The sequence below is a fragment of the Pempheris klunzingeri genome, chromosome 13 (assembly GCF_042242105.1).
Source record: "Pempheris klunzingeri isolate RE-2024b chromosome 13, fPemKlu1.hap1, whole genome shotgun sequence".
Classification (NCBI taxonomy): Eukaryota; Metazoa; Chordata; class Actinopteri; order Acropomatiformes; family Pempheridae; genus Pempheris; species Pempheris klunzingeri.
The window spans coordinates 21,576,358-21,589,119 of record NC_092024.1 but is presented as its reverse complement, the minus strand read 5'-3'; the positions used below and the strand labels follow the sequence as shown (position 1 = coordinate 21,589,119).

At 40.5% G+C, this 12,762-nt stretch overlaps 1 protein-coding gene across 1 annotated transcript in view; it reads right to left on the bottom strand.

The window, feature by feature from the left end:
- gfra4a (GDNF family receptor alpha 4a) overlaps nt 1-8,470 on the bottom strand; it is a 241,505-nt gene extending 233,035 nt beyond the window's left edge. Inside the window, exon 1 of the mRNA XM_070842456.1 lies at nt 8,394-8,470. The gene's annotated coding sequence lies outside the window, so the exon portion shown is untranslated. The remainder of the gene's footprint in view (nt 1-8,393) is intronic.
- Nucleotides 8,471-12,762: the final 4,292 nt, after the last annotated feature.

The following is a 12,762-nucleotide window of genomic DNA, read 5'->3' as shown; positions in this document are numbered from 1 at the left end:
TTCATCTCCCCTCTGTCCCCCTTATTCCCCCTCCGAACCCCCACCTGTTCACACGATTTGCCATTTCTCTCTCCCAGAACACCTACACCTTTTCCTTTCCCTGCTGCTGTCTAGTTATCTTTCCAAAGCAATCCTTTCCCCTCGCCCAGTCTTGCTCTTCTCTCTGCTCTCCACTTTCTCACGGTTCAGCTTCCAAGTTGTCTCTCTCATCTGGTCAAACCATCTTTCAAAGCCAAGCCCTCTTCTTCCCTCAATCTGCTTCGCTTCTTCCTCAGCCGTGACTCTCATCACACATCATCATCACATTTTCTCGGCCACGTTCTGCCTTTCTGTCTCTATCGGCGGGCAGGGAACAGCCGGCATGGAGCTGATGGGGTGAAATAGCGCCCTGTGATGAATATTCATCCCGTCCCGTCAGCTGCTGTCCCCAGTCGTCGTGTCGCAGAGGCCTCCAGCCCGCAGATGCCACCATCTATTTGTCACAGGCGAGACGGGACCCACAGGAAGGTTTCTTGTGCCAAGGCTGAAGAGGGAACAACTGAGTGACCCCCACCCGTTAGGTCTGAACCTCATACATACAAACTCATACATCTGAGCCACATCAAACAAGTGTTAAGACAGCGAGACGGTGGCGACAGTGTCCTCGGCAGTTTTCCCTGCTGCCCATCACAAATATCAGTGCAACTCAAGGAGCAAAGAATAGAAAAAACACTGGATTAAAGCCTGGTGTAAAGGAAGTGTCTGACCTGTCATTTTCTTCCCAACAAGCTAGGTCATCTTTTCATTGTTTTGGCCATCATTTTGATCAGATGTGATAGCACTGTACTCGTTAAATTCATCCCTGAGGTCTTGGGACTGAGCGGCAGTCGAATATGGAAGGAACACAAGCAGTGAGACAGTCAGTCGCGTTGTAAACAAAAACTGAATTCAACCAGACTTATTTCTAAGGAAAAACACAGTATTATAAAACGCAGAAGAGTGAAATCTCATGTATTGCTTCATAGGTTATTTATTCCCCTGACGAAGGCCGATGACTCAGACTTGATTCTTTAAACACTTAAAGAAAAAACTATGGCAAGCAAAATGATTTCTCAAGTTCTGTCCCACATCCATACTATGTTACCAATAATCATCCCCTAGTGTTTAAGCGGTTAATGTACCAAAGGAATCAACATACTTCATTTGTCAAGCTTGTGATTTCACTGTTTAGCTTCACAAAGAGATATTAAAATGGTTTATCCATCCATTTTCTATACCACTGATCTTTAAGCCAATCCAAGCTGACATGGGGCAAGAGGTGAGGTACATCAGTCGATCACAGGGCCAACACATACAGACAGATAGACAACCATTCACACTCGCACCTACAGGCAATTTAGAGTCACCAATTAACCTGCATGTGTTTGGACTGTGGGAGGAAGCCAGACTACCCGGAGAAAACCTACGCAAGCCTGGAGCGAACATGCAAACTGAACATGGAACTATCTTGACAACATATTTTTGTTTTCCAAGATGTTCTTGGAGCCGTTTTACCACCGCCCACCATTTATGTATTATTGTAAACTGAATATCTGACTGTTGGTTAGAAGTTGTCGGCATTTTAACATTTTATGGGCAAAATTAATAAAGTTAATCAAAGAAAATAATATGATGAATCAATAACGAAGCGCTTTTCTCTTCTTTCTCATCATATTAATTATCTTCACAACCCCCGGATAGGAAGCGCAGGCTTAATACCACAGATAAACTGGTCTTTTAAAAAACCAGTGCAGTTGTTTGCTTGTGTTTGTTGTCTTGGTTCATGGTTGTTAAAAAAAAAACTTAAACAGTGGTGTAAAGTGTTAACACTTTGACAAGAGACTCTACTTGAACGGTGCAGAAGATTTTCTGTGAAGGCGCCCAGAACAGTGTGGAGCAGAGATACTGCTAATGGATAAAAAGAGAGTGGGATCAGAAGGGGGGGAAATGCCGGCATGATTGAGGTTCCTGCCCAATTAACTGGAGATCACTTAAATGGTTGCTGAGCTGAAGAGGTTATTATCCTGAAGAGCTCTGAAGAAGCACATTAGGGCTTTCCAAAGCTGGACCCGTGACTCCTCTACTTTGGTTTTCTGTTTGTCCAAAAGGACACATTGCCAGTTCTGCTTGTGGGAGGCTACTGACCAATCTGTGAAACACTTTACCTTCACTGAATCTGATTTTGCAGGCACCCCTGTATTCACATCTTTGAGCTCAATCATCCACACACACACAATTATGCATTCACTAACCCCCGATCAACAGCACATAGAAACTTTATCCTTCAACAGAGCTAAGCCAAAAGAAAAATACCAAAGAACAAATCAATGTTTTCCACAAACTGAGCCCTGCACACAAAACAAATCCAAGAAATATCGACTTTCACGTTAGCCCTGCAAAAAAGATGGTAAACTAAACAATGTACAAATGTTTCCCTTAACAGCAAGAGAAACATGAGTTGCCACATCAATATATACAGCTGTAAAGGGACTGGGTCTATAAAGTCTATTTAGATGGGATCCTGTGTGTGGGAATCATTCATTCATGCACTGCAGCTGTACATAATCATGCTTCTCTGACCATGACCATCATAGCAGCATCTCCTATATTAGTCATGCCGTCCCACCAGTACGTTCAACATGAAACAGTTTGTCTCAGCCGCCCCTGAATCCCCATAATCGCTTTACCAACATTGGAGTTAACTCTACATTTATTTATAGGGGCTTTTCACAAAATAGTGCCGATTAAGAGTGGTTTAAGTAGCAATAATGTACATAAATACAGATAAAAAGACAGATGCACATCACAACTGTTACAATATGAAGCCAGTGTATAAATGCGTGTGTTCGTGCTACTAATTTGTCGCTTCACTTATGCAGGATGACTCAAATTGACGGGGATTTTCAGAGACAGTGGAGAGTAAAATCACCTTCACACATTTTATAGCAATTGTGTTTTATGTGAAATACACTTTCAGCTGTCCAGGTTGATTGGTAGAATCGCAGCCAAATTTTAAATTATGCATGTAAGTCTGCGATTCTGAGAGATACAACCTGAGGCCTGTGTTGCACAGTACTGTGCAAAAGTAAAATTATTTGTGCTCGCTACATTATATTTTAGAAGATTTTAGTGGCAAATACTCCAAGACTACATTTATTTAACTTGTTACAACATATTCTGCAGTTTAAGATTAAAACATGATGCATTGTTACAAATGAATTAACGTGTCCAAGATGAAGAGTAAGATGCTTCTTATACATTAACGCACTTGTAGTAATGAATGCATTAATATAGAGCTGCAATTGATCAGCTGCTAAATAAAAAAACAAAATGTCTCTGCTTCATACAACATGTTGTTGTTTTCCACCTATTCCACAACAGGTGAAACTGGACGAAAACAAGGAGCAACACACGTTACAAACTATCACTGCAGTATTCAGGCAGCCAGTCCCAAATGATTCAAATGGGGCAAAAGAAATCACTGTGACAATTAGTACATTCGTAGGCACGGATATTAAACCCTTCTCCATAATGGAAAGTGCAGGCTTTACAAAATTGATATGTAATTGAGCCCCGTTACACCATTTTGATAGAGAACCAATTGTCCAAAGACGGCTGGACACCAAGGGCTACACAAAACTACCAGACTAGAACGGCAGCCTTGCCTTGACAGTCACACCAACAAGGATTTGGCCAAAGGGATGACAGAGGCAGTGGAAGTGTTGAAGTTGAGTTATTTTTTACTCATTAGCCACACACAAATCACAAAATATAAAACCAGATGTACAACAAAAGTAAAAACGATCAGTTAATTACCGTTTGGGTCATTGTTAGTGTAATTTTCTTTACTGCACGTCTCAGTGATCATTGTTGGAAACTTGCAATGGCTCTAGACATCTGTACACTGTATCCGTTCTGGGTTTTGTTTAACCCAGGTAGTGGAGTACAGACAACTTGGTTGTTTACTATAACAGATATTTCTAAAGAGCCTCATTAGATTGCATGCCAACCTATGTTCTGCTCTGAGCAATGAGAGACTGGCAAGCGTTCTCTCTCTACTCTGCCTCACACTTAATAGACAGGGCGGAGCAAGATTCACAGCTTTATTCTGTACTATCAGGAGCTTAGACAGATATTTTTTGGCTGCACCCAACCCGTCTGCTGAGCAGTAATCAAGGTGACATAAAACTAGTGTCTGTGTCAATACCAGTCTTGCGGTAGAGGTAAGAAAAGCAGCTTCTAATGTATGATATTCCTCTACTCATCTTCTTCACAATATCTACAATGTCTGATAATTGCCCAATGGACTGTGGCATCCGGCAAATTTGTCTCTTGAGCCTGTTCAATAGCCGAGCCTTTGATCGATACAGCTGATTATCATTATTAGGGATGAGCCTGAATATAATACCTCATTCAAAACAAGTCTGTTCTCATGTATCCAGTCAGGTGATTGTTGCAGTTCAGACCAATGCTCCTTAATTTAGTTATATTAGCTGATGCAAAATGTATCATCTGCAAACAGAGTAGCACTGCACTAATTCATAACATAAGGCATGTCATTGGCAAATACTGAAAAGAGTAGTGGCCCAAGGCATCACCCCTGAAGCAACCCCTGAAAAACAAAGACTACATCCTGCTGTATAATCAGATAGTCATCCAATGTATTGCTGTAGAATCAAACCCATATGCACTTAGTTTCATTAATAATAACCCATCAAATGCTGTGCTAAAGTACAGTAACCACCATTTTGTTGCTAATATCAGATGTGAATGTGTGTAGTATTTGTTAAGAACATCTTTTTCCATTAGCTTTCCAACACTGGAAGAAAATTTCCTCTCTTGTGCTGGCAGCAGAGAAACTCTCAGAGGTGGCAGAATAACTACTCCTAAAGACTCAAGTTGAAAATATGACACATTGGCAATGATATTATGTTCAAAAGAACTTAAAGTAATCGTCCATTCATATTATCCATACCAGCTGGTTTATCATTGTTTAGCCCAGCAAGCAGTTTTTCTACCTTTTCAATTTCTATAGGTGGAAACTTTTCACAGCAAAATCTGGAATCAAACTCAAACCTCAACGGGACTGAAAGAAATATTCTTCGTCATTATACTCAAGTACATTTTGCATGGCCTCTCCCAGAAATAAAGTACATAAAAGTAAAAGTAAAGTGCATAAAGTTAAGTTCAGCATCAGAACAACAGCAGCAAACTGTTGAAAAATAGTTAAATATGCATATTTGCACATTTTCAGAGGTTGAACAGATTTACAGAGAGTGTCTGTGTGTTCACAGTTCATGAAACCTGTTCTGTGGTTGGGCAGTGATGGAGGCCACAGCCTGGTGATCTTATGGTCCTGAGCCATTTGCTGGACAGCAGTGGTTCAAACAGGGAGTGGCCCGGGGTGTGTGCTGTCTCCAGGTTTGGGAGCTCCATCCCGACACTGTGCTGGGCCACCTTCACCCCACATTGCAGGTCCTTTTGTTCAGCAGCTGTGTAGCCGTCATACCACCAACAGCAATATCCTTTTACTATAATAGTAGAAATGGTTCTTTGTAATATTACAATGACATTTTGGCAACAACAGCTGCTGTTCTCTTTATCATAAAAACTGTTTGTTTCTTCATGGTGTAGGCCATCCCTTAGTTTGTGCTGATTTCAGTTTCATATGTCCTTAGACTCACTTTGTTTGGCATTTTGATGTTTCTTTAGATCATCAATGTCATTTTGACAGTAATTCAGACTCACCTTGAGTTCTTATAACCCACCCTCCCTCCACTGATACACTCTTTTCAGTGGAGGGTCATTTGAGAAACACTGTGAAATGCAGTGTCCTGCCTCTTCAACAGATCCCAATAAAGGTCAAATAATTAATTATGAGTGTCCACTGTCACATACTCAGGAATTCAAGCCATGACATGATTGAAAGATATCTGCAGTAGTGGGCCGCAGTGTATTCTGCGATGACAGACAAGGCTGTGAAGAAAAATATTGAAGACATTGTGACTTTGTCTGGAAATGATGGAGGAGTGGCTGGGGATGTCAGGATGTCAGTATCGTTCTGACAATCCTGAAGACTTTGACAACCCTTATGTGCACACTCCTCTCCGTCTTCATCCGTGCTCCTGCCAATGAAAATGATGAGCCTGCAAAATACTCTACTGCCTGACGATGACCGCCCAGCAGTGAGGGATGTCAAACAAGCCATCAGGAATGACCTGGAGCACAGAGACACACACCCTGGTCCTCAAGATTACCTACACAACAGCACTGCTTTGGATCAACAGCTCAGCTCACTGCTACGCTTGGATGCTGCCACTCGCCTAAGAGTCCACAATGCATTGAACAAAGGTCTTCCTTCATCATTTTGCTGCTATTATACATGTTAAATGATTAATTATTTACAAACCTGGTCATTTTATTTTACTAATGTAAGATTTTTTAAATCAAACAATGCCACAAGAGATATACTGTACTGTTTGTATTTCTTCAGGGCAAAGCCAGAGGCACCCCAGAGGCAGCCACCACTGTAGGGACTCAGACAGTAGCCTTCATCATCACCTCACTGAGAAAAGAGGTAGGCTATGACTCAGAGAACTGTTCATGACCCCAGGAGCAAAGCACCAAGTCAGTCGCTGGCAAGAGGGTGTTTTCCACTGCAGGTAACACTGATCAGATCAGTGTTATCAACAGAAAACTGGGACTTTCTCATCTTTCTGAGGAAAAATTTTAATATAGAGTAAAAACACACTGGGTTTTATATAAAAATAGAATTATTTCTGTAGTTTGTATTTGTTTATAACTGCTACAACACACCGTTTTTGTTTTATAAACTGCTCAGGCTCAATCATACATGCGAGTTCGTTCAGTCAGGACCCCATTGCAGTGAAACCGAGCTGCAGCCCAGCGACATGTTCAGCTAAGCTAGCGAGCTGACACAGCAGCACAGACACTAAGAGAGGCTGTCAGTCAGCGCTTGTGTACAGAGCGAACAAGACCAACCGAGAGGCAGTGGAGGAAGGAGGCGGGCACACATTTGATTTGGTTTGAGATGCTGAGATATCATATAGAGAACCCTCAAGTAAAGGATTTTAATATCTCTTCCTCCCTTACCACCAAACAACTGGTTGCCATGTGCAAATGTGAGATCAACTACAGAAATTACTGAAGGAAAGAAAATGAAAGGATGATGGAAATTGCAAATATAAAAACAGTACAAAAATGTATGTTAAATATAATATGTTAAAGTATTATGATAAAATATTATAAGAGGACTTCATATTTGCTCACCTGGGGCCTAAATCCTGGGACCCCAGTAGCTTTTAGGCTGCTTATTTCCCTTCTGCCTCATGTCATGTGTGTGGCATGATTCAAGGTGGTATTCACTCAATTGCTGATAAAGAAAAAGGCCTTTCAAAAAGCCAACTTATGACTACTAATGAACTGTTCATTTGCAATGGTGGCACATAATGGTGATGAGCAACAGGAGTTCATAGTTTGCCCACCTTTTTATTCCTAACTGCTCTCGCAGCACAGCCCCGGTAGAGACATTGCCATATGACCTAATTATCTCTCATTAGTGGCCTCAGTAATTACAGGCCCTTTTACAGCTCCATCTCCGCTGTCTCACATAGGAGGGGATTTCAATTAGGTTTGCCTTGCAGCCCTGCCTGCCTCACTTTCACAGCAAAGCCACGCTGTCACCTGTGTAGCCGAGCGTAGCCAAATGGCAGGCGGCCCAGCACTCATGGAAAGCTTCCACATGGGATATACGCATTTCTGTGGCTGGGATTTATTCATTCCATATCATGTGCCCATCAATGAGACATGACAGCAAGACAGCTTCAAGAGCAATCTTCTTTCAGAGAAAGAGAGAAAATAACATTTTATGCCGCCATCTGCAAGTAGCACATCATGAAAAATACATAAGAAACAAACTATGTATTGCAGCACATCTTCCTGTCACAGGTAAATAGAATATGATATTTAAATCTCAGGCATCTGAGTGTCAGAAAATACCTCCATCAAGCCAGATTCATCAAACATAACTGGAAGGAGAGGAAGAAGATTGAATGAGCTGCCCTTGTATTACTCAGCTAAAAGCAAAGTCGGATTCATAAGAGGAAGGAAGAGGAGGAGAGGAAGAGGATGAAGCAACACAGGAGGCTTGAAACTATTGAGAAGCGGCGAGGAATTACTCCACAGTCTCCTCCACACCCACTTATCATTTATCTCTCACTCTAACCCTGGTGCCAAATCACTCACCCTAATTAACAGGCCAGCTAGGAACACCAATCAATACTCCAGAGAGATAATTAACCCCTCGTGTTCTCAATCGTCTCCACAAAGGTGAAATTGAAATTGATTGAGATTACCTTTTGTTGGTTAATTGTGGCCCTCAGTTGGGTGAAGGAGGGTCGACTAATGTCGTGTCGTTATCAGGAATCCGGGATTGATGTCAGCAGGAGAGATACAGCAATGAGTTGTGTTGTGACTACTACTTCTACGCCAGCTGAGGGATGCTTTTATTTTGAAAAGTGAGCTCAAAGTGATGCTCCAAATGGCAGGAAAAGGGTCAGTTTCATTATTTAATGCATCGTTAGATGTTACACGGCTTAATTTAGGCTCAGACACAAGGGCCGCACAAGCCTACTTATTTCCTGTTACCCTTCATCTCCACTTTCTCACAAGATCAGTGCCTGCTTCACTCACATGCTTACAGGGGCCCAAACCAGGGGCCCACAGACAAAAACATTCAGACTGTCTTATCTGCAGCTGAGGAAATTACTTTTTCAGGCAATTCCAGAGAATAAAATAGGTTGTGGTGCTGTGGCACTACTTCACGGTCATGTTTAAACAGCTGAAAACACTGGACGACTTATGTTTGTCTTGTTTAATCAGCCAACGTCTGCAAGGTTGATTTGAAAATGTCTCTCTTTAGTACTATCTTTGGCTGAGATACACATCTTTACCGAGCGATCTAAATGCTAGGGATTATACAATAAAGGCACCTAAATCAGACACACTATAAACTACCTCTCACAGCCCACCACTTCATGAATTAATGCAGTTTTTGCTGCATTATTTATAATTTACTTCTTACTGTAAGTTTTGCTTTGTGTACATTAAACTGTCTTATTGTTTTAATGTGCTTGCAGTTTTTCAGGAAGCTAAAATAAGTAGTTTTCTGGTCAAAACTGTGACCAACTGTGATCCAAATTTGATTAAATATTATGATGGTTACTTAGAATATTTTTAGCTGATTAATCAAATGCAGATCACGTTTTAATATTCTGAGAATTATTAAAATCAATAATTAAATAAATCATCACTAATGATGTGAATTTACAGCCCAGTAAGCCCGGAGCCTGCAGCAGTAAACACACCATACTGACAGACATTCATTCTGCTGTAACGGATGCAATAATTAATTTACCTGTTTGGATGAAGAGCAGATTGACACCTCTGGTATGGATCACAGTACTTTGAGGTGCTGCAGGTAACTCCGGCCTCCGGCTCGTGATTCTGGGTGCTAAAACTTCATGAACCGCTTGTGGTAGTGATACTCCTGCTGCCTAGAATTAGAAACAGACCAAACATGGCGGATTATTTAGGAAATACATTGTTTCCAACCACATCGCCACTAAAACACAGTTTCCGCGACTTTACTTTACTTTACTTTACTTTTTGCACCTGTGCAGGTGGCAGGCGTCACGGGATTCCACCGGCTCCAGGGCAGCAGCCAATCATCAGCGCTCCTGGGCGGTGAGACGGTGCAGTTCTTCTTCTTCTGCTTCTTTTTCTTCATCTGCTTCCTTTTCTTCTTCTTCTGCTCCTTTTTCTTCTTCTGCTTCTTTTTCTTCTTCTTCTGCTTTTTTCTTCTTCTTCTGCTTCTTTTTCTTCTTCTTCTGCTTCTTTTTTTCTTCTTCTTCTGCTCCTTTTTCTTCTTCTGCTTTTTTCTTCTTCTTCTGCTCCTTTTTCTTCTTCTGCTTCTTTTTCTTCTTCTGCTTCTTTTCTTCTTCTTCTGCTTCTTTTTCTTCTTCTGCTCCTTTTTCTTCTTCTTCTGCTTCTTTTTCTTCTTCTTCTGCTCCTTTTTCTTCTTCTGCTTCTTTTTCTTCTTCTTCTGCTTTTTTCTTCTTCTTCTGCTCCTTTTTCTTCTTCTGCTTCTTTTTCTTCTTCTTCTGCTTCTTTTCTTCTTCTTCTGCTTTTTTCTTCTTCTTCTGCTCCTTTTCTTTCTTCTGCTTCGTTTCTTCTTCTTCTGCTTCTTTTTTTCTTCTTTTTCTTTCTCTTCTTCAGTTTCTTCTTCTTCTTAATCTTCTTTTTTCTTCTTCTTCTTCTTCTGGATAGGCCTAAATCTCCCATTCCCAATATTTGTAAGTTTTAATGTCCACGTGTTTGAGACTTTTAACGTTTCTTATTGAATGTTCAGGAGAAACATAAAAGGCCCGACGGCAGCCATCACCGTTGTGAGGTGATGTCCAAAGAGGTGTAGAGGTGAGTGTCGTCAAATATGTTCCAATCTAATCCTGATGATCAGACGATGTTTTTGCTCCTACCTTTCCCAAGTGACCTTCCCACTTCTTTCCGGATCTGGTACAGATGTTTATGTCTCCATCCCAACTTCTGCCTCTGTGTCTTCATTAAATTCCACATGAAATATTTGGTTTCTGCCTTGCTTATTGGTATTGCCAATTTTATGTGATTTGCTCTTAGGTATATTCAGTTTTTGGCAAGTTGATCTACGGCTTCATTCCTTTTCGACGCCAACATGAGCCGGCACCCATACAAACTGTAGGCTACATCAATCCTTAAACCAATTCTATACAAAGACTGCAAGACTTCATAAACAATATCCTTCATCATGAAGAGATATGAGACGAGCCAGGGCTGCATTTTGATCTGAGCATGCTGGAAGTCACATGGCTTTGATTTCCTGTATCCACTGTGGTGCAAATGAAATAGCCATTATTATACTGCTGTGTGCATGTCAGTAGTTCTCTTTGTCACTTTCACTTTCAACTCTGGAACAGAAAACACACAACCTAACTTATCATTGTCAGGGCTTTTAGGCAGTATACACAGTATATTCATATAATATATATTGTATACATAATTGACCTGCAAAGCCAGTGCAGCTGTGTTGAATGACAAATTTAAATACAGAGACAGAGCGCAGGTCTGTTTCTTATTGTGGCTGCAGGAAATCCACTTCCAATTAAAAAAAAAGAAAAAAAGGTGAAAATAGGGAATTGGCTTTTCTACTGAAAGCTGTGATGACAATATTGGATGTATCACACTAATTAAAAAATAGTGAGCTGTTGGATTAGAACAAATCAGAAAAAGAAGAGACTGCTTAAAGGAGAGTTGGAGAAAAGGCTATATAAGATAATACAATAATAAGAAAGCTGGATTCAACATATACACTTAGTCAAATGTCGAATTAGTTACAGTGTTTAGAAAACTGTGAATGTAACAGAGCCAGTCAGAGTTGTTAAGTGTGACACAATGTTCAACTCGAATCAACTGATGGTGGCAGAATACAGATTTTTTTTTATCATATTATAGTATAATGATATATAGTAATAAATATTTTTACAGAACTCTTGAAGGTAAGAAGGACGTGTTTACCTTTACTGTGCTCCTGTTGCCTTCACATTCATCTGACAGCGTTAAATTCAGACTTGAGCCACGTTAGAAGTTGTCCTGTAGTGACACGTGTGGATATGCAGCAGTGCAGTCAGTGGTCTTTAGAGGACAGAAATAGTCAGGCTTCGGTGGAGTTAACACTTGGAGACTAAAGAGACCATGAGTCATGATCATATTTAGCTTCTACGTTAGAGTTGATATACTACAGACAAATCTTAAAAGGTGCCTGGTTCTGGAGAGACCTGATCAGGCAGGCCAGCTCCATGTCTTTGTTTAAATCTCTCATAAAATCATTTAAGAAATGCTTTTTTAGCACAATTATGTTGTCACCTTGTCACCTAATTTGTGGCTGTGTGTTATTTTTAAATCCTATTTAATAATTATTTTATGTTTTTATCTGACATTTCTTGGTTTTATGTCATTGAAAAGTACTTTGCAACTTGTTTTTGAAAACTAAAGTTATTATTATTATTATCAGTCGTATTTCTTCATACCAAAGGACACTAAAGACATGAGAGAGGTATTTAATCCATGTATTATTATAAGGGGGTTCTTCCTGGGCACTGAAGTATACAGACATGATCCCAGGATTTAATATGAGCAAATAAGGCAAGTCTGTGGCATCTCATTAGGGAGGTTGGGTTGAAACATATTGCTGTTGGCCAACTTGCTGATTGAAGCTGATTAAACTGGTGAGTTTTAGGGGTTTTACAGGAAATTTTTAATAAGGGAAGTCCCCGTGCAAATCAAAGCACTAAACCCTGTCCCTCGCTGATGTCCCACTCTACCAGCAGAGCTAAACAAGACCAAATTAGAGCTCACCAAAGCAAATAAATGATGAAGCTTGTGTCAGCGTCCTGTGCCAGCAAGCAACACCCAAACATCACACTGTTTACTTTTTTACTGGGATGGTGTGAAAGTTTGGCCACATCATCTCCTCCTACCTACCTAGTCTCTAATACTTTCTTATAATTCTCCACAAACACCTCTCGGAGTTGATTCTGTAAATATGAATTATCAACACAATACGAAGTTTGCAGTGAAATATTAATCAGAGGTCTAATTATCTTCAGAAATGCGTTTGGAGAGAAGAAGAAC